The following is a 23,330-nucleotide window of genomic DNA, read 5'->3' on the forward strand; positions in this document are numbered from 1 at the left end:
TCTCTATAATACAAGGAGGTCCCTTCCAGCTCTTCTCTAGGAGCCTGTCTTGGGGGAAAAAAGCTCCTTAAAGTCCCTAACTCTTTACCCTGTAGCCATCCAGCAACTTTCCCATCTTAATTTGTTTTCCTAGTCAGGTTTCCCTACTGGGAAGAGAATGAGCTGCCCTGAGTTCCCAGGCTGCCTGAAAAAAGCATCATTCACTGCAAATTAATAAATTGGTCTCCTGGTTTATAAATCAGTCCTTCGCAAGGATGTGATTGTGAAGCAATTCCTCCCAATCTGATTCCCTACTGAGGGAGCTGATGAAATGACACTTCTGAACTAGCCTATCTGAGGTGCCAGATCCCACGGTGTAGTGAAATGGCACAGGCCCCCTCAGCCCAGCCAAAAGAGCACGGCCATTACCTCCCAACACACTTCAAGAAACAGTAGAGAAAGAGCATGGGATTGTACCTCATTATTGCTATTCTGGCAAAGTGCCTTCCTCTCTTTGAGCTGTGGTTTTCTCACGCGGGAAATGGGGATAATACAGCCCACTTCAAAGGTTGTCATGATGCTCATGAAATAATGGAGGTTAAGCTGTTTTGTAATTGTCCAGGTGGCAATTATATGGTAACCAATGGAGTTAGATTAATTCACAGAAACCTATGTCTGAAAGCCATTTGCTTGGTTCACTGGGAATTCGGAACAACAAAAATTTGGAGAGCTGCCATATGATTACAAGGGAGCAATGAACAGAACAGCAGTGTTTATAGCCGAAAAGTAGTTTAGCTGCAATTCCATACTGCATCTTAGGGAGGAAGTCCTGAAGGGGGAAGTTACTTGACCAAGGTCCTGTGACTATTTTGTCTCCAGGTGAAGGGCTGTCCCAGAGTTTGGAGTACCTGGATTTGGAGTCAGGTGTGTGTGAACAGGACCTTGGAGCAAGTAGTCTCTTCTCTCAGCCTTGTTTTTCATATCTCTAAAAGGGGGCTACTAATATTTGCCTTGACTGGTTACTGTCCAGGGGTATTATGATGATCAAATGAGATAAGGTATATAAGACACTTGGTAAATCCTAAAGTACTGAGGAAAGGTGTGTTTGTGTGATACAATAAAATGAATACAGTGAGGAATGAAGAGTTCTGCCTTTAACCCATTCTAGTGGTGTGACCCTGAGCAAGTCATTTGCTTTCTTCTCTTTTTCCCCTCTGTTTTTTCCTCCACACACTTACTGGGGCCACTTTGTGAGAAAAGGATATTGTAGCTATCGGGGGATGAGTTAAATGTGGGCTGTTATTAAAAGTGCTAGATTGCTTGATTGACAACCAATTCCTAAAATTGGAATTTGTCCAACAACAAAATAATAACCTCTGGCCATTGGAAGTCGCCGCCATCAAACTAGGCTACTGGGCTACTGGGAACCTCTGCTCTCTCCTGGCCTGGATACACACAATTCATTTTGTCATTTAGGCATAGCTTCAGAGGATTTAATGTTGGGAAGGACCTGAATTGTTCTGTAGAGGAGACCCAGCAAGACAGAGGAATTCACCAAAGCACAACCTTTCCCTGCTCAGCCCCAAAGCTTTCTCCCCTGTTTCTGAACCTGTGATGGTCTCCCTCTTCTTGTGGCAGGGATAGAAACAACATGGGTTTTGGAGTATGGGATCATGGATTCGAATCCAAATTCTGCTATGCACTACCTGTGTGACTTTTAAAAAGTCACTTCCCCTCCTGGGCTTCAGTTTCCCCATTTGTAAAGTGAGGAGTTGGATTAGGTGACCTTTTTCTAGAAGCCTCCGTGGCTCTGGTCCGTGCTCAGCCCATCTCCCTAGCTGTTATTTTTCTAAAGTTATTATCATTTGATAATGTATATTTGACAGAGCAATGGATTCTAAGTGGTAAGATGTCTGGATCTGGAGGCAGAGGACCCTAGTTTCAATCCCAGCTCTGCTGCTTTCCATCCATGTAATCTTGGGAAGTTCCTTCCTCTCTCTGGGTCTCAGTTTCGTCTTCTGTAAAATCAGGAGATTGGACTAGAGAGTCTCTGAGGTCCCTTCCAGCTCTGATCTGTGATCCCATGATTTACAAACTCATATGAATGACCAGAAGAGATTATCCTCAGTGGATGTTTAAAAAGTGCTGCTTTAGGTTTCTATATAATAGTACCCACAGCAAGTATAAATTAACCATATCTCATAAATCTTAAGGAACATTGTAATCACAACTTACAGAAATTGTAAATTGGCAATAAAAAAGTTATCAGTCCTTAAAAAAGATTACACCAATCATATCAATAGCAATGATAAAGAGATCTAAGAAAATGCTCAACATTCAATAGGCATTAAACTATATGAAATACATAGGAATCAGAATGGTCACAATAAATATATCAGTGTCATTCAAATGTATCAGATCTGCATGAACATAAACAATACTTTGGTCAGAATCCCAAACCTTAGTCAAAGTTCAGTATGGCTAGATTATTCCATTATCAATAATTTCAGAAACCATCATTCATAGCAGGTCCTCATATACATCCCATCATTAGAAGCTCCATTAGATGTCAGACTTTCTCACCCAGCTTATATACTCGCCGTAATCATCTCAACTCCACCCGCTGTCAGTTGGCACATGGGATTGTTAATTTGTGCACCGACTGGTAACGCCTTGGCCCTGGCTTCAACCCCGCCAGCACAGACTTATTGCTAGGTTCCTAGCCTTGCAATACCTGTTCAATCCTTTGCAACCCAGACATTGCAAAAAATCACCTCTAGCCATGCTCACTGTGGCCATCTGAAAGGCAGCTGGATTGGTTCTCCAACAATATCACCATATCGACAACTGTCTCTATCATGGTGGCTTGATCCAATACCACCAGATCAGGCTGAAGTTACTTACCTAAAAGCCTGGGACTGATAACCTTCCCCTGCTGATCCAGGATTACATCACATGGGCAAGTTATGGGAATTCCCCAGGTGATGAGGGCAGTTCACTAGCATCAGGGGTTCTTAACCTGGGCCTTTCAATTTCTTTTAAAAAGTATTGTGCTAAGGACCTGGCCTTGGTTTCTCCTATAAGGAAATGACTGGAAACCCCTAGGGTTATTGTTATTGAGGAGCCCAAGCTAATGAAGCTTTTGGGAAACCATAGTATCCAATAGTAATCAGCTGTCTGGTTGGAATCTCATGCTTTTTTCATAACCCAGAGCTTAGTGTTCATGTTGTACATGAAAAAACAGATCCCACATTTTGCTGGGAAGTCCCGGAGAGGTCCTCACATCCCTGTGGAGCACAATGCCCCCAGAGATCTCAAGGAAGAGAATGACATCTGATTGTCCAATATTCAGGATGGACAATAGGAACCCCAGCTTTCTGAAGAAGAAAATGGCAGACAGTCAAAGCTGGAGATACCAGAAAATGAACATTGCCACGATAATCTCTTACCCCATGAAAGCATGGGATACCACCTATGGCTCTGTTAAGTATAAGTCAATCAGATTCTATTCCATACAGAAGGTTTGCACCCTTATTCCCCGATGAGCTCAAACTTCTACATTTATCTGCTGGAGTTTTAAAACATGAGTGTCCCTTTCCTAGGGAGTATCTACAAGGGTCTCATTGATACCCTGCTACATAGCTATGAGGCAGCCCAATATACGACAATTCAATTAGCCAGGGCAGCTAGGTGGGTGCTGCAATGCAGAAAGTACGCTTTTGGAGTCATCTTCTTGAATTTAAATCTGGCCTCCGACACTTCCTGGTTACATGACACTGGACAAGTCACTTAACCTTGTTTGCCTCAGTTTCCTCATCTGGATGGAGAAGGAAATGGCATGCCAATCCGGTTTCTTTGTGAAGAAAATCCCAAATAGGATCACAAAGAGCCAGACCCCACTGAAAACAACTGAACCACAATTAGCTAGAATGAAAAGTTGCACTATCAGGAAGTACTGACTGAACTGTTTACTGCTGGCAAAGCCTGTAGTAGGGATTCCCAGTGGCAGTGCTAGTCAGCAACAAAGAATCTGACACAGTCACCTGAAGTTTCTTCCTCAACAACTATCTAGGTGGCTCATCTGCCCTCCAGTCAGAATAGAAAATAATCAAATACTTTCTAGAGCTGAAGAGTTGAAGTATAATTAGAACCAGGTATATGCTGGAGCCAGTCTGTACCTGCTTATTTAAACTGATGATTAAATTTTCATGTACATATACATAATGGAAATCATCTAGATTTAATAAAGTATCAGAGAAGATGTTAATGCAGATTAAATTGAGAAGTATATCACACATACAAATTCTCCTTCATCCCACCCTAGAGCTGGTTGTTAAATCATTTACCAGCTTATTAATACGACGTGCTACTACAGTAGCATATATACTAATATATAGTAACAATATACAATATAACAATATAAAGTAATGATATAAAGAACTCCACTCTGAGTTTGGGGATAGCTATAACCAACAGGGTTCCGGTAGGAAGAAACAATTGCTATACCCAGAGATTTCTCCATGGTAGAAGAGAAAGATGCACTGGACACAACATTAAGCTTAAAATATGTGCCAAGAGGTTCTGTCCTTAGAGCATCCCTTTGGCTATGTCATAGAACCTTGGTTCTATAAAGCCCTCATTACCGCTCCACTAACACTTGGTAGAAATGGAAACCAGTTGCCATCTTTATACACAGTTGGATGGGGACTGTCTAGCCCTCGGGCATCTTATTTAAAGCTTTTTACTTAAACCAGACCTTGTTGAAAGTGACTACCCTATTCTTCTCTTATTTATATTCCATATCAAGACTGATCAGCAACCGGAGGGAAGAATTGTCGTATTGACATTAATTCTATGCTTTCCCCAGTGAATTACTGCGCTAGGCTAATTTTATAAACCGGTTATTTAACAAAACACATTGTGTTCACTTTAAATTATGATGACTTTATTTCAGTATAATTGGTTTTCTTTATAATCCTCTGGATTTTATTTAATGTGCTTACAAGCATAATTCTGAGAACCTGCTTCTACAATACTTCCCAGTCTGCTAAAGGAATCCAGGTCACATTAAAAGTTTCAGAAAGCTCAATTATGGAAAGTGTTTCGTGCACCTGTGGCATCTTTTATCACCCAACCCTAGACATCTGTACACTATTCAGTGAAACACAATCTAGTCTCGAGGCATGAACCACCATTCTGCAAAGAGAGTGAAAGTATCTTCACTCATAAAAAAAAAAAGATGGAATATAGGAGACAGTTTATACTTGACCTTGATTGGGCTGGCTGCCCACATGTCTGTAATGCTGAAGGATTACAGCATTTAATTAGCATTCTGTTCCCTCAGGTGCCAATAGATAGTCATTAAGCAATCAATCAAAAAAAAATAAGCATTTTTTTAAATACTTATTTTGAGCCAGTCACTGTGCTAAGCATAGGAGCTTATATTTCCTCCAGGATCTTATATTCTGTTAATAAGCCACAAGGACATCTTTTTGTCCCTTGTTCTCCATTCAAGATAGATTTTTGACACCTCTTGGAGGATAGCCACACAGAGTTGTGTACATACATTTGAAAGAAGTGGCTTTTTAGTCACAAAAATCACTCTCCATTGAACCATTAGAATAGTTAATAAGCTCACTTAGCTAAGGACCAGTTTCTTTGATTTGCTGTCTCCCAAAGGAAGAAATGGGGGCAGCTAGATGGCCCTGCAATGGATAAAGTGCTGGGCTTGAACTCAGGAAGACTTATCTTCAGACACTTACTAGCTATGTGACCCATGGTAATTCTTCACCCAGTTTGCCTCAGTTTCCTTATCTGTAAAATGAGCTAGGGAAGGAAATGGCAAACCATTGCATTATCTCTGCCAAGAAAATCCCAAATGGGGTCCCAGTCAGGCATGACTGAAACAACTGAAGAGCAACAACAACAAAAGGGAATGGGAGAGTTGGTCCCAATCAGTAGATGTGAATACGTGTACCCCACAAACCATCTGATTAATACGAGAAGCAATCACTAATAGAGACTAATTAACTCTGCTAAACTTGTAGGGTTTCACGTTGACACAGAAGGGGAGATTTATTGCTTACCTTGATAATTACCTTATCTAAGAAATTCAGGATACCTTTGGGAATTCTATCATTCTTCAGGTGAAATGGGATACTTGGCAGTATGACCACATTAATAGCATTGGACTTTGGCCAAGGCCAATCCTAATTGCTCGATTGAGTCCAATTCAGTTATCCCTTAACTTGTAGCATCACTTGCCAATTTTGCAACATGGTACCAAGTGTGTGTGTTTTCCCTGGTCATAATACAAATGAATTTGTTTTGTATAGTAAATTGTGGGGAATTTCCATTCTTCTTTTATTCCCCAATTAATAGTAAGGACACACTTTTCTTTGCCCACATATTTCTTTGCATTAAATTGGAGTTCTGCCCATGAAGAATCAACTATACTGAAGACATGAGCATCCAAGAAGGCGCTTGTGCCACAATGGCTGAATGTCGATACCTGGTCTTTACCAAGAGGCTGAAAAGCTTATTAGATTTGGAATGAGAAAATGAAGGCTTGAACCCAGAGTGCACTGGAGCCAGCTCACACCCAACTGGTTTGAGAGAACCAGTTATATTAAATGTATAAATATACATTTATACCTTGGAAATTGACCAATATTTGACATAAGGGCTTGATTGATGCTTTTGTTGGATTATCTAAACTTTTGAAAGTGATGGAGAAAAAGAGCATAATGCAGATTAAACTGAAAACTGCATCATTTGTATTTCACACCCTCCTCCTCACTCCAGCTTGTTAAACATTTGCCAGAACAGCAATACTTGAATCCCCTATTTGTTATAAGATGCAGCACAGACTCATTGCTAGGTTCCTACCCTTGCAATACATATTCAATCCTTTGCAACCCAGACATTGCACCTGGTAATATCTAGATATCCTGAAGGAGCTCCAAAAGGATTTTTAAAATCCAATAAGAGAAGTAGAATAAAAATTAGGAAAAGGAATGAGAATGGAAGTAAAAAATCATGGGGAGAAAAAGAGTTACCAGTTTGTGCTCACTGTGGAACCTGAAGGGCAGCTGTATCGGTTCTCAAGGAATACTGTCACATTGACAGTTGTCTCTGACATGGTGACTTGTTTCAATACCACCAGATCAAACTGAAGTTACTTATCTAAAAATCTGGAAGTGAGGGAGTCAAATCTCTGGGCTGTTAGATGTGTTAATAAATAAGAGACATCCAATCTTCCCCAAATCACCAAGTCAGATTAGTGACATTAACTAATCAAACAACAGACATCTGTTAAGCTCTTACTGTATGCATGGCATTGGAGATGGAAAAACAAATGCAAAACCATTCTTGCCTTCAAGAAATTTCTAGCCACCTGAGGCGAGCGTCCTCAGATAGTAAAAGAGCTAACAGAGATGATGGTTGGGATGCCATCTTGCAAAAGTCATGGCAAACAGAAATAGTGTCGCAGTACTGAAGAAGAGAAAATGTCCTTGTGACTTTGGTTCAGAGCCAAACCGTAGAGAATTGGATCATCTAGAAAAGGCAATAATGATCAGGAGCCACATGGTTTCAACAGGTCAGGCAAGACTAAGATGATTTTCTTTTGGGACAGGTGTAAAAAGAATAAAATAATAATAATGGCTTGCTTACTACGTGCCAGGCATTACGCTAAAGTATTTTCAAATTAATATGCCACTTTACAGTAATGTCATGATCTTCCAAACAACCTTGGGAGGAAGGGCTATTACTAGTGCCATTTTCCAGATGAAAAAACCAAGACAGAGAATCAAGTGACTTGCTCAGAGTCACACAGATAAGGTGACATTTGAACTCAAGTCTCCCTGACTCCAGTTTTAGCACTCCATGCACTGCAGCCCCACTTAACAACTGACTGTGAGAGAGGGAGATATTACGCTGAGATGTTAGTAAAGCATTTAATTAAGCCTTTCCTCATTTTTTCAGCAATTCTCTGATAATCCCCGGGTTAGAAGACAGACAGATAGAGGTAAAGCTAGAGGCAAAGGGATGCAGAGAGAACCAGGGGTACTAGATAAGGCTTCTTTTTAGAGATCTTACCTGAGCTGAGCCTCTCTAAGGATTCTAAGAAGCCAAGGTGAGTGCATTAAACAAAGGAAGTTAATACTTCCCCAGTCTGGGGTTTCCAAGAGTGATAGCCAAAGAAGGACAAACAATGGCGGAGGACCCTGAATCTGTCATATAGATTTAGTTGCTAGATTGGGAGATGTTTTATTGGAGAAGATACTGGGGTGGGGGAGGGGTTGAGATGGGGAGCCCCTGGGAGGGTCACAATCTCTATCTTCAAGCGTTTGAGGTGCTATGATATGAAAGAGGAATTTGGCTTGTCCCACTTGGCCACAGAGGGCAAAGCTTGCCACCGTGGGTGAAAGGTATGAGGAAGCAAATTGAGTTTGTCCACGTCCTGGGTGGAAGACCTCCCAATAATGAGTGCTGTCCCAAAGTGGGATGAGCTCGCTGGGGTGGCGATGGCTTCTCCGTCCCTTGAGGGTTTTGGATGACCACTTGTTCAGTATGTTGTTGGGGGCATCCTTTTTGGCCCCTGCTTGGGTTCCACGGCCACTGTGGTCTCTCTTCCAGTTCAGAGCTTCTGTGTGATCCAGGCTTCCCAGAGTTATTGGGGAGGGCTGAGGGGGAAAAGTACTTTGTAACCCTTAAAGTGTTATAGGAATGGGAATTATGATTTTTATCGCTTTGCCTTTCACCACCACTGGAAAACCCAGACAAAGGGAAATTGATGGAAGCTCTTGATCCTTTTACTCCCTAACTCTTTATTTTGTTGTGATTCGGGACCATTATGGCCCAATCCAAATTGATTTGTTCCCCTCCTCCCTTCCTTTAGTGCCACTTCTTCCCCTTTAGAATAGAAATAAGGTACTAGCCTAGAGGACCTTCCCCTCCCTCCTTCTCATTCCTCCTCCCACTCCCGTCCCTTGTCTGTTTCTTTCTGTCTCCTTCCTCCTCCCCCCATCTCTGAGGTGAAATCGGTATTTGAGTGTGGAATTTTCCTCCCTCTAAAATGAACCCTGGAGCCACAGAGCTGGTTGAAAGTCAGAAAACAAGGCCCTTTGCAGGGAACTTGGCCCTACTTGAACTCCTGGGCCTTGAAAAGAAGAGGATGCCTTTTGGGACCTGTGGAGGTACTGAATTGATTTGTGGAGTGACTTTAATAGCCCAGGCCCAGCCTTCCCAGAGGCCTAACCCAGCTGGCCCTTTATTGAGTTGTTGCCGACATCGTAACGTCCCCTTAGCTGCCTGTGTTTCCTACTCCAAAACTTTAAATAAAGGTGGAGAGTTTTTCTGCTGGATGAAGATGAGAACCATTTCCCCTGACCTTCCCTGGCAGGCCAAACAGGAGGGAGGCTCTTTCTGTGGATCTGTTGGGGGAGCCGTAGAACTGCAAAGCCATAAGAGCCTCAGATGTGGTTTTCTTCCAGTCCTCCCACCCCATCTCACGCATGAATCCCCTTTATAAGCCTCTAGAGCACTGGACTTGAGAGAAAAGAGACTCAAATCCGAGGTCCAACACTCATCTGCTATGTGACCATCAGCAAGCCTCTGCACCTTTTTTGACCTTGTTTTCTTCACCTTTGAAAAAATGAGGAACAGTGTTGATCCCATGAGGTTGTTGTAAAGAAAGAGCTTGACTGACAAAGTGCCAGGGAAATGTCACTTAGTACTTCTACTATCACTACTACTACTACTGTTGCTGTTGCTGCTGCTACTACTACTACTACCACTACTACTATATTACTACTACTACTACTACCAGCACTAGTACTATTACTACTACTGCTGCTGCTGCTGCTACTACTACTACTACTACTACTACTACTATTTACCTCCACTTTCCCTCTTATCCTTTCCAAAATCAATCCCTCCAGACACTTTCAGAGAGATTGTCTCAACCTTATTTTCCATTGTCAATATTTGTTCAAAGTCAAGTACCAGTGATTTGGGTGGTATAGACACCAGATGATGGTAGACACCAGAAGTTAGGGTTTGGTTATGTGAAAAATTCCCTTTGGCAAAAAGTAGTTTTATTTAGGGGACAAAAAGAAGGGAAAAATAGACATGAGGAATGGTAAATATGAAATAGAGTTGGGAGAACATATGAAAGACAAGTTCCCTGCTGGAACTCACAATTACTCAGTAGAAAGGGAGCATCCCATGAGGTTGGGGCATGTCCTTAGCTGGCAGGCTAAATCCTGAAAGGGATTCCTAACCTAAAAGAGTAAGCTGTAAGGAGGAGAAGTGGGGTAGGGAAGCCTAGTGGAGTTAGGGGAGATACCATATGGCATGGGGGAGTTAAGAGAGATACCACAAGATATGGTGAGGTTAGGAGAGACCACATGGCATGGGGGAGAGGTGAGGTGAATGACACTGTAAGCAGAGTGTCATGGCAGACTGACCCAAAAGAGGGCAGCAGCCATGGCATGGCCCATAAGTAGGTTTTGTAGGAAAAATTTCACCTCGGGGACATGACTGGGATTTCTGACAGGACATGATCAGGTGAGATTGCCCAAGATCCCTAGAGAGGGTGGGTCTCAGGGGTTTGACATAACTTGGATTTCAGACTGGAGGACCTCCCCAGAGGGTGGGACCATGGGGCTACACTGATCAGTGCCTTCTCCCTGCTTGCCTCAGGAATCAATTTTTATCAATTCCTCTGTTAATCACACTTAACATTGAAGACTTCATCACCAGGAGTGATGTCCAGATAGAGCTGGTATAGTGGTTGTAGTGAGGACAGTGTCATTGTACCAAGAGTGACAGTGCTCGTACAGGGTGGCAAGATAGTCAGGGTGTTGATGTTGTCATAGTGGCAGTGGTAAAGGTAGGAGTTAGGTAACAGTGGAGAATAGAGCAGCTAGGAGGCACTGCAGCAGATAGAGCTCTGGACCTGGGATAAGGAGGTTGTTCTTCTTTAGTTGTTTTAGTCATGACGGACTCTTCTTGACCCCATTTAGGGTTTTCTTGGCAGAGATACTGGAGTGGTTTGCCATGTCCTTCTCCAGATCTTACAGATGAGGAACTGAGGCAAACAGAATTAAGTGACTGTCCCAGAGGATTAGTAAGCCACTGAAGTTGAATTTGAATTATGTAAAATGAGTCTTCCAGACTTCAGGCCTGGAGCTCTATCCATTGTCACCTAGATAATTTGGAGTCAGGAGCACTTGACTCCACTCTAATCCAGCCTCAGACATTTATTAGCTGTGCACTCTGAGGACACTTAATCTCTGCCTGCCTCGGTTTCTTCAGCTGTAAAATAGGGATAACAGTAGCACCTACCTCCCAAGATTGTTGTGAAGATGAAATGAGATAATAATTGTAGGGTCAACTAGATGGCTCAATGGATAAAGCACTGGCTCTGAAATGAGGAGGACCTGAGTTCAAATATGGCCTTAAACTTAGCTTACTTAACTTAACACTTACTAATTGTGGATTCTGTGTGAGTAACTTAATCCCAATTGCCTAGGCCCCCCCCCCCCAAAAAAAAAAAAGAAGAAGAAGAAGAAAAGAAAAAGAAAGAAGAGAGAGATAATAATTGTAAAGTGCTTAGTATAGTTCCTGGAATTTACTAGGTACTATATAAATGTTTATTCCTTTCCTTTTTCCCTTTACTCATTCTTGACCATTTTCATTTTTATTGTGAATTCAATTCCAATCTTCAAAGATTACAAACATCTTTTCAGTTTTTAAATGTACTTTAAAATTAAATACAATATAAGAAAAGAAAAAAAAGTTGTCATGTACACCACAGAACATGAGAAGATTCATTATAAAGCAATAAAATTCCATTTCAAGAAAATCTATATAATCAATATGATACACTGTTTTCATAGCTGTCCTACTTTTCTTTGCTTCTTTGTAGTTTTTCCTTTGCTTTTGGCTGTGCAAGCCAAGTCCATCACAATTGATCATCACATAATCTTGTTACTGTGTAGAAGGTTCTCTGGGTTCTGAAGCTCTTAGCATCAGTTCATGTAAGTTTTTCCAAGTTTTTCTGAAACTATCTTTTCATCAATTCCTATAAAACTATAATATTCTATTATATTCATGTACCATAACTTATTCAGCCATTCTACAACTGAGAGGAACCACTCAATTTCCAGTTCCTTACCACTACAAAAAGCGCTGCTACCAACATTTTTGTACAGGTAGGTCCTTTTCTCTCTTGTGTGATCCCTTTGGAATACAGATCCAGCAGTGGCATTAATGGAGCAAAATGTCCTCTTATTTTTTTTCTAAATTTAGAAGTCTTCTATAACCTTTGATACATATATGTTGTTCCCTCTTTAACTCATTCCCCTTGAGAGTAAGGTTTCAATGCAACCACCCTCCTCCATTAGCTTTTTTTGTATTTATTTTTCCTTTTTTCCTCTAATTTGTATGAGATAATTGCTTCTTTTTAACTCTCCCTACACAGTTTTATATATATTTTAAGAATCACCTCATTATACCCAACTCTGCCTAAACCTTTCTTTCAAACTACTTAAATAAAAATGACAGTCATAAAGGAACTGATAATATTTTCATATATAAGAAGTAAATTGTTTGACATCAAGCCCTTTATGATTGGTCCTAAATGTTTATTTTATATTTCTCCTGGATGTTGTATGTCAAAAATTCCCCTAAGTTCTGCTGTTTTTGTCACAAATACCTGAAAGCCTTTTGGTTTGTTAAACATCCATTTTGTTGTTGTTGTTGTTGTTGTTCAGATTATACTTAACTTTGCTTGGTAAATCACCCTTATAATTCTAACTCTTTTGCTCTATGGAATATAATATTCTAAGATCTATGGTTCTTCAGTGTAGTAGTTACCAAGTCTTGTGTAATTCTTATTGTAGTTATGTAATATTAAATGTTTGGAGTGTGAATATTTTCTTCATAACCTGAGAGCTTTGAAACTTGGCTATGATATTCCTGTAAGTTTTCCTCCTGGGAGTTCTTTCAGGTGATGATTGGTGGATTTTTTTCAATTTCCGTTTTGCTTTCTCATTCTAGAACTTCGGGGCAATTTTCCTTGATAATTTCTTGTAATATTGTATCAAGATTCTTTTTTTAATCATAATTTTCGGGTAGTCTGATTATTCTTATAGTACTTTTTCTTGATCTGTTCTCCAAATTAGTTGTTTTTGTAATGAGATGGTTCACATTCTCTTCTTTTTTCATTCTTTTGATTTTGTTGTATAATTTCTTTGTGTCATTAGCCTCTTTGCCCAATTATTGTTTTCAAGGAATAATTTTCTTACTTAAGTTTTTGGTTCCCTATTTCAAGTTGCTTAACTTTTTTTTTTAGAATAATTCTCTTGATTTTCTTGTATTGCTGTCATTTTTTTTCTTATTTTTCCTCAATCTCTCTTATTTGGTTTTTGTCTTTTAAGAACTCTTTTTGTGCTTGGAACCATTTGACATTTCTCATTCAAAAAAGAGGGACTTTGATCATTGTATATGGCAACATCAATATCATACGATGATCAATTCTGATGAACGTGACTATTTCTGATGAGATGATTGATGTCCGTTCCAATGATCTTGTGATGAAGAGAACCATCTACACTCTAAGAGAGGACTGTGGGAACTGAATGTGGATCACATCGTAACATTCTCACTTTTTTGTTGTTGTTCACTTGCATTTTGTTTTCTTACTCATTTACTTTCTTTTTTGAGCTGATTTTTCTTGTGCAGCAAGAGAATTATATAAATATGTTTTATACATATTGGATTTAATGTATATTTTAACATATTTAACATATACTGGATAGCTTGCCATCTAGGGGAGGGAGTGGGGGGAAGAAGGAGAAAATCTGAAACACAAGGCTATGCAAGAGTCAATGTTGTCAAAATAAAAAGCTTTAAAAATTAAAAAAAGAAGGTAAAAAAGAGTGACTTTTAAAGCTTTATTATCTTTCTCTGACTATGAACCCTGGTCTTTTCTGTTCCCCTAGTAGATGGTTGAGTCCTTTCTCTTTAGCTTGCTCATTTTAATTATTATTATTTTTTTCTTAGCATCTATTAGTGTATTCTAGTAGTTCTAGTCCTGAAGTATGGAGAATTATGCCCCAAGCCAAAGGTTCTATTACTTTCTGAGCTCTATTCTAGGGCTCAATCTCTCCATTCTTAAGCCTGGGCTACCCTCGGTCACAATATCCCACAAATGATCTTTTTTCCAGCAGTCTGTCTGATGGTGCAACTACAGTTGTTTTCTGTTCCCTGGAACTGAAACCTGCTCACCTGCAAGTGCTCACAGACAGAGAGTTCCCACCCCTCTGCTACTTCACTCACCAGGTGTAACTGCTCCTTCTCCCCTGCAGTAGTAACCTCACCCAGGATGCTTCTAGTTAGCACAGTTATGCTTGGTGTCCCTCTACAGTGGAAGGTCCTTCAATCTTCTCCTACTCAGCTGTCAGACTCCAACACTATCTATGAGATGAAAGTTTCTAAGACCAAGGCTAGCTCCCAACTCCAGCTGCCCAAAGCTTGTTTGTTGATTCCCAAGAGTTTACCTGGAGGTGTTTCCATCTAGCTCTGGAACTATCTCTGCCCTTCGAGAACAGGTCTTTCCTGGAGTTTCCTTAGGTTTCCTTAGGAGAACAACTGCTTTATCTTGACTTTTGTTTATTTGTGCTGCTCTATATTCCCTCTGAGGCAATGTTATGTGTGTGGAGAAGATTTGGAGAGCTAAAATTTTTCTATCATACCGTGCCATCTTCCCAGGATCCTCTGATCACAAACATTTTAAGACGTGAAGAACAAAAAACTAGAAACCCCTGCCATGTGCGGTTTTTTTTTTAAGACATGTCTTTTTTATGTCTACTTCAGAAGTAGTCTGGTTCAGACCCCTGAGGCACAAAGTTGAGAAGATAGGTGAGGAGGAGCCTAACTGAAAGCAGCCTGGGAAAGGGACATCAGAAAAGACTTGAGGCATGAGCCTTAAGAAGGGAAGAACTGAGCATTGCCTTCAGGAATTCAATGATTTATGTACATGTGGAAGAAAGCTTTAACTTTCTGCTTAGTTTTAGAGCAATGGATGTGGAAGTTGTAGAGAAGCAGATTTAGGCTTTTTATAATTAATATATTTCCTGATAATTAGAACTATCTGATGGCAGAACATATTGTCTTGGAATTTGTGCACTATCTATCACTGGAGGTATCCACATGGAGCCCTGCTGACCTCTTGCTCACATATGCATAAAAAGATAGAGTGAACAAAGCAATGGGCTCGGAGCCAGGAGGCCTTGATTTATGTCCCAACTCAGCCATTAGCACTGGCTACAGTTGTATGAATCTGGCAAAGCATTTAACTTCTCTAAGCCTCAATGGCTTTTTCTGTAAAATCAGAATATTAATAACTTATATGGTTTGCTTTTAGGGCAGCTAGGTGACACTGCAGTAGATAGACTCTGGACCTGAAATCAGGAAGACTGATTTTCTCGAGTTCAAATCCAGCCTCAGACATTTAGCTGTGTGGTAATTTGAAATAGAAATATGAAGTATATTTGGGAGAACATAATTTTATAAGATAGTAGAATAATGGTTCAATTTGTTGCATAAAGAGATTATGATAGAGTCATCTATTACCGGTTACAAAAGTTTGCCATTTATTATGTAAAATAGGTGATGGGCTCAGCTGAATATTACTAAGCAAGGCAGAATCATATTGACTGGGCAATGTGCTTTTGAGGAGAAGGACTTTTAAAGTCTCAGGGAATAGGAGGAGCAGGGGCAGGATCTAAAAGTAAGTTTTTACTAAAAAGTAATAAGTTGGGATGGATAAATTAACAAGACTCCAGCTTCTCATCATTCTATGCTAACAAGACAGTCTAGGGAAATAGAGCGAATTACAAATGATATTAAGTACATGATGGCCTTGATTTAGTAATTCCTAAGAATAAGCTGATTTAGAGTTCACATCAGTTTCATCCTGTTTGTCTCAGTTTCCTCATCTGTGAAATAAGTTAGAGAAGGAAATAGCAAACCACTCAAGTATCTTTGCCAAGAAAACCCCCAAAAGGGTCAAAGAGAATTAGATACAACTGAAAAATGACTAAACAACAACAGGGCATCTGTGATAACTAGGGAAAAAAAGACACTGGATTGGCTCTCAAGACACCTGGCTCCTGTGCCTGATTGACCATTGATGGTCTGTGTTGCCTCGGGGGAAGTGGGGGGGTCACTTGGTTTCTATGTCTGTTTTACTCCCTGTAAGATGGAGGTGAGGGGAAAGAAAAAAGATGATGTGTACTCTTCCCTTGCAAAAAATTTACTGAGTAGGCTACAAAAAAATAAGAATCAATTGAAGGACTTTGAGGAACAGGGAAGCAATATGTATTTCATCAGAGGAAATGTACTATAAGAAGAAAAGATGGGTTAGCCCCATGGCCAAGGAGAGGATGCCCTGGGAACACAACTATAATGAATGAAACAATACCTACTTACAGGAGGCTTTTGCTTTAATGGGGGAAGAAAAGGCTGCATCAAGTATGGATAGCATAAGTGAATAATTGCAAAGTGATTAAAGATAGTTTGAAAATGATGAGGTAATTTGAAAGAGTGGACAATAGCTATTAAGGGAAGGACAGCATGCAAAAGGCAGTATTTGAGCTTTAAATTAAAATAGGGACACTTAGAGAGAAGGAGAGAAGGACTTCCTGGTATGGAAGATGGCTAATGTGGAGGTACAGAGATGAGAGATGGAGTATCATGAGTGAGGAACAGAAAAGAGAGCAGTATGGCTAGATTGTTGTGTGAAAAGGGGGGTGATTTTGAATGAGAATGGAAAGAGAGGTTGGGATCAGGTTGTGAAGGGTTTTTAAAGCTAAACGAAGGAGAAACAATAGGTGTAATACTGGAGAAACTGAGGCAAGATAGAGATTAGAAAGTTTTTAATATTTTATTGGAGAGGGAGAGATTGTGCTGGGGGGCAAACAGGATCCATGTTGTCCCCAGGGCTGAATAAGACTCTTGTCTCAAAGTATCCAGCAACAAGTGAAGAATTCCTGGGGTTCTTATAGGGCTCCAGCAATCAGGGGAACAAAGCAGGTTGGGGTTAGAGCTCTGGTGAGCAGGAATTTCTAGGAATGGACCATAATTTGGTTCTGACAGGTTAGGGGTAAAGATAATAAATCCTGATAACTTGGGAGGCTAGGAGCCTGGATGTCTGGTTTAGAGGGTCCCACCATCTTCATTTTATGGTTCTATGGAATGCTAGTAGTCAGGGCTAGTTATCTCTGTCCTAATTTATATCACTTCTAATGGTCAGGAAATGGATTGCCATTGAGGCAGAACAATTCAGGGAAACTGAAGTAGAACAATTGAGAGAGAGAGAGAGAGAGAGAGAGAGAGAGAGAGAGAGAGAGAGAGAGAGAGAGGAAATTGAGAATTGAGGTTGCAGTCATTTTAGAATGAGATCAAACACAACGAGAAGGACCACATCTTTGCCATAGAGTGAAGGAAAAAGGAAATAGTGTAATATTATGTCTAAGAGTTTTGAGAAAAGCTATGGAATAAATGGGAGCTCTCATTAATGGTCTCAATTAGTAAAGTAAAAGGAAGATCCTGGAGTAAAGAAAATGTTGTCTTGGCTTGCAAAGTTAGTTCAAAGCAAGAAGCATTTAAGGAAACAGGAAAGCAAAAAAAAAAAAAAAAAGAAAAGAAAAGAAAGATAAATACATACAAGAGTTTATTGAAAGGGGACAAATGTAGCAAACATATTGGGCCAGTGAACACAAATGGAGGAGGAACCCACTTGGGGAATATACAGTTGGAGAACTCTCACAGCCAGAGCAATTCATATTTCTGGGCCAGAGGCCCTTCTACTGCTTGCTCCCCCTCAGCGCTATTGTCCTCTGACATTGTCATCAGTCTCTATGCTGCTTTCTTAGCTCTGATAGAATCCTTTCAAAATTTTAATCATCTGTCTAAACTTCAGTTTACTCAGTTTACTTCTCTGTAAAATTAGGAAGCTGGATTGGGTGATCCCTGAGTTCCCTTCTAGCTCTTCCAATACTAATACCTGATAGTCTTGTTGGTGGGCACTTGGCTGCTGCCATTCTAAGTGTTCCCAAATGGTGCCCACCAGGCCCAGAGTGCTCTAGTTTTGCCAGTGTGATTGAAATCTGTTCATCTGGCTTAAATTTACAGTTGCAGATCGAAAAGCATTGAATATCTGCTTGGTTTTGCAGTTGCTTGCTCATTGTTGCCCTCAAGCCCAAGATAAGGGCCTTTGGTACCAAATTTTGCCTGTGGCTATTGGAGAAGAGAGGCAGGGGAAGCAAATGGCTGCCAATGGGACCTTCGTCTTTCTTTTCCATTTCTTTGGTGTTGGTCCAGCCCATGAAGGTTGGTACCCTGGCTTCCAAGCCCACATAGAGAGGCTACACTGAATTCAGCCCCAGGATCAGTGGAGGAAGAGAGAGGACTTGGGATAAGCTTTGCACCCATCCAATCTGGGGGGGTACTAAAGGTAAAAAAAACTACTAGGGAAAACCTTGAGAAGGGGGTAATAGAGGCTATTCTGTCTGGCAATGGTCATTAAGTAAGGAGAAAAGAGAAAGAGGCTCCTTCCTTGTGAAAGGGGAAGATGGAGGCTTCTCGGGGGAGGGTGGAGGTGGAGGCCACTGTGTGTAGGGGGAGATGGAGAGTTTTCTCTCTAGGGAGGGTAGAGATAGAGACCTCTTTCTCTGGGAGTGTCAGACAGGTAGAGTGGAGAGAGGAATCCTTTCTGTCTGTGAAGGTAGAGGTGGAGGTCCCTGGGTCTGTGCACAAAGGGTTATGGAGGCATCCCTGTCTGAGAGTGGTCTGACGAGATAGAGAAAAGGAGGGCCCTTTTTCTGTGAAAGGGGGAGCTAGAGGCCTCTCTGGGGAGGGTGGAGAGGGAGGCCCCCGTGCCTGTGCAGGGGGGAGATGGAGGCCTCTCTGTTAGGGAGAAATCTAACGGGGAAGAGAGAAAGAAGGAGGCCCCTGTATATGTGCAGGGGGGAGGTGGAGGTTTGTCTGGGAAGAGGAGGGACGAATACTCAGGCAGCACTTGGAGTAGATGGAGCAGATTTTTAAAAGCTTGTTTTCATCCTGGCTGATTTCATATCATTTGAAAATCATTTAATAATTCACAGTGGGTGATTGATAATGGTTTCATGACTCAGACACCCAGAGGAAGAGATTTCCAATAACTTGGATTCATAAATGAAGTAAAGAATGACTCAATCTTGGCAAGTTCATTACCTGGAGCCCAAGCCAGAGAACCTGGTTACTTAGTCTGTGCAGCAGACTCAGGGCAGCTGTGATAACTAGGGAAAAAAAGACACTGGATTGGCTCTCAGGACACCTGGCTCCTGTGCCTGATTGACCATTGATGGTCTGTGTGGCCTCGGGGGAGGTGGGGGGGTCACTTGGTCTCTATGTCTGTTTTACTCCCTGTAAGATGGGGGTGAGGGGAAAGAAAAAAGATGATGTGTACTCTTCCCTTGCAAAAAATTGTGAAGATTAATATGTAGGTCAGATGGATGTTGAAGAGGCAATGGAAATCTCTTTATCAGGTTCCTTTGGAGTGAGGGCCCAGAGCATTAGGGGGTAATTGGATTACTGCCTTTGTCATCCTTTCTGTTTGACATCTGCATTATATGGGGAGTTCAGGTAACTTGAACGTTGGAGATTCATCTCTTTGTTCAATTATTTGACAATTACTGATCACAGCACATGAGGCAGTATGCAATGAAGTGGTAAGGACTCAACAGAATGGAGATTACACTTACCTTGGTAAATTTTGACGTCAGTTTTGAGTAACATACATTATATAGTCTATACAATTAGACTCAAAACTGGAAGGGTCCTTAGAATAGGGAAGGCCAGAGCTTGGAGAGATCTTAGGACAGTGGAAATCAGAACTGGAGCTCTATTCTAAGGGTCTACCCAGTTCTGACATTCTGTGATTCTGGGATAACATCAAGGGAACCCCCTGCTAGTTGTCATGTTCTCTCTTACAGCCCAATTCTAGCCATTTGACCCTTTTTCTCTAACGCTGAGCCCAATGGAGGGATTGGGAATTCTATGTAGTGGTTCATAGTCACCTCCCAGAGTTCTCTCCCTGGGTGTCGCTGGTTCAATTCATCACTGCTCTATTGGAACTGATTTGGTTCATCTCATTGTTGAAGAGGGCCAGGTCCATCAAAATTGATCATCATATAGTATTGTTGTTGAATGGCCCCCAAATTCAGTGGTACATACCCACACTGTTTTGCTGATAATGCATATTGCAGGAGTGAAAGGTTCAGATCACTCTGGTCTTCCTCTCCACTACTGCTCTCCTGCAGCTCCCCAGTCTGTTTTAAATTAGACTCATGGTGTGAAAGCCTCCCTGAGAAATGCCAGATGGCCTGAACATCCCAGGTAGCCCTAACCCCTGAGCTACTGTTAACCTAGCATTTGGTCAGACCAGGCCAGGCCTGGGGCTTGGCAATTACTTCAGGTATGAATGGAAAGGACATCGTGATTGGGTTTGCTGTGAGGTATCAGGTCTCTGGAAACCCAAGAAAGAATGGGTGGGGGGAGAGAAATGGAGGCCTTGAACCAGACTCACTACTGGGCCCTGGACCAAGTAATTCTCTTTTTCCTACCTCAGTTTCCTCTTGTGTTTTTTTTCTCTTTCCTTTCCAGAGTTTTCAGGGAAATTTTCTCTTTTATAGGATCTAAGATTTTGAGCTGGGAGCAGCTTCAGAATTCACAACAGCCCATCCCTTCCCCCATTTTATGGAGCTTCTTTCAACTCAAGACTGGATGCCCCATGTCTGACTTTGGATAAGTCACTCTATTCCCTTGGGCCTCAGTTTCCTCATCTGTGAAATGAAAATTGAGGTGGTTAACTTCCCAGGTCCCTTCCAGCTGGAGATCCAGAATGCAAAGTTGGGGAGTTGAGATGCCCCAAGACTGAATGGGACCAGCAGGGCATCGGCTCAAGAGTATGGAACAGAGTGGAGACTACTGACTTGTGGAGAGATGAAGCCCAAAGCCTGGACTGGGGAGTGCCAATGTGCCCCAAAGGGGTTATGGCATCAATAACGCTGGGCTTTGCAGCTAGAGGGTGCTGTAAACTGACCACAAGGCCTGGAGTTACAAAGACCTGAGTTCAAATCTGCCCTCAGACACTTCCTAGCTATATGACCCTGGACAAGGCACTTCACCTCTGTCTACCTCAATTTTCTCAGCTGTAAAACGAGGACAATAACAGCACTTCCAATCCCAGATTGTTGTGAGGATAAAGTGAGATCATATTTGTAAAAGTGCTCACTTAGCACAGTACCTGGCACCCAGCAGGTGCTTAATAAATGCTTCTCCTTCTTCCTTCCTCTAAAGCTTTTAATACTCTCCTATCTTTCACAGCCCATGTAAATGCTACTCCTTCAGGGATTCTCTCATTTGACATCACCTAAGACGATGCTCAAAGTTTGAGGGGTCCTCAAACTTTTTAAATAGGGGGCCAGTTCACTGTCCCTCAGACTGTTGGAGGGTGGGAGTATAGTAAAAACAAAAACTTTGTTTTGTGGGCCTTTAACTAAAGAAATTTCATAGCCCTGGGTGAGGGGGATAATCGTCCTCAGCTGCTGCATCTTGCCCGCGGGCCGTAGTGTGAGGACCCCTGCGATGCCTCTTTGATTAGCCATTATTATAGACTTTGTCCCAGAGGGCTGAACCAACAGCAACACCTGGAAGTGTCCAAGAGACTTGTTTAGGATCAATGTCAGGAAAAACTCTTTGGCTGTTTCAGCTATGCCCAAAGGGCAACGAAACTGTATATGCCTTTTGATCCAACAATATCAGGTCTGTATCCCAAAGAGATCATAAGAAAAGGAAAAGTACCTCAGAGACAGCACCATGGGAACAGAGGGTGGAACACAGCATAGCGTTCTCACTCTCTCTGTTATTATTTGCTTGCATTTTGTTTCTTTTCTCTCAGTTTTGCTTTTTTTTTCTTCTTGATTTGATTTTTCTTGCGCAACTGGATGGCTGTATGAATATGTATACACATATTGGATCTGCATGTATTGAACTGCCTGTGGGGTGGGGGAGGGGAAGGGGGAAGAAGGGGAAATTTTGCAGAAGGGGGTTATGCAGGGGTCAATGTTGGAAAAATTATCCATGCATGTGCTTTGTGAATAAAAAGCTTTAATAAAAAATTTTTAAAAAGGAAAAGCACCTACATGTACAAAAATATTTATAGCAGCTCTTAATGAGGTGACAAAGAATTGAAAATTGAGAGGATGCCCATCAACTGGGAAATGCTGATTAAATTGTGGTATATGAATATAATGGAATACTACTATGCTATGAGAAATGATGAGTGAGCAGATCTCAGAAAAACCCGGAAACGTGAACTGATGCTGAATGATGTGAGCAGAACCAGGAGAACATTGTACACAGAAACAGCAACACTGTATGATGATCAACTATGGATGACTTAGCTCTTTTCAGCCATAGAATGATCCAAGACAATTCCAAAAGACTCATGATGGAAATGCTATCCCATATCCAGAGAAAGAACTATGGAATCTTGTTTTTCTTGAGCAGCATGATCATTGTGGAAATATGTGTAGAAGAACTGCATATTTAATATATATTGGATTACTTGCCATCTAGGGACAGGGGTAGGGTAAAGGGAGGGAAAAAGTTTGGGAACATAAGGTTTTGCAAAGGTGAATTTCGAAAATTATCTATGCATATGTTTGGAAATAAAAAGCTTTAATAAAAAAGAACTATGGAGTCTTAATGCAAATCAAAGCATACTATTTTCACTTTTTTGTGGCTTTTCTCTTTTGTTCTGTTTCTTCTTTCAAAACATGACTAACATGGAAATATGCTCATATGATTGTACATGTATAAATTATATCAGATTGCTTGCCATCTTGGGGAGGGAGAATGAGGAGAGAGAGAAAAAAATTTGGAACTCGAAATGTTGCAATCTATCTTTAAATGTAATTGGAAAAAATAAAATACTATTTTCAGAAATAAAAAAATGATTCAGGAAATCAATAAGAAATTAACACACATATACAAAACCCAGAGCCTCTCCCCAATGGATAAATGTCAGAAGATAACCTTCCTTTTTCTCCAGAACTAGAGTTCTTTATAATCAACTGCAAATTGAGCATTTTGAAGTAAATATCCTGCAATCTGTGGTGAGAAGAATATCTGTCATGTGTGCCAGACTAGTTTTTCTTCTTATGTAATGGGGTCTGGGAGAAGATGGCCAAGAAGGCCTGTCCTTGAATCATTGATCAGATTTGCCTTGCCTG

General features: G+C 41.1%; 1 protein-coding gene across 2 annotated transcripts in view; it reads left to right on the forward strand.

The window, feature by feature from the left end:
- OPHN1 (oligophrenin 1) overlaps positions 1–22,084 on the forward strand; it is a 326,710-nt gene extending 304,626 nt beyond the window's left edge. The window contains exon 24 of one of the 2 annotated variants that reach the window (XM_051969073.1): positions 20,698–22,084. The gene's annotated coding sequence lies outside the window, so the exon portion shown is untranslated. The remainder of the gene's footprint in view (positions 1–20,697) is intronic. The other variant, XM_051969074.1, reaches the window with a different exon arrangement.
- The last annotated feature ends 1,246 nt before the right edge of the window (positions 22,085–23,330 follow it).

The sequence above is a fragment of the Antechinus flavipes genome, chromosome X (genome assembly GCF_016432865.1).
Source record: "Antechinus flavipes isolate AdamAnt ecotype Samford, QLD, Australia chromosome X, AdamAnt_v2, whole genome shotgun sequence".
NCBI classification, from domain to species: domain Eukaryota; kingdom Metazoa; phylum Chordata; class Mammalia; order Dasyuromorphia; family Dasyuridae; genus Antechinus; species Antechinus flavipes.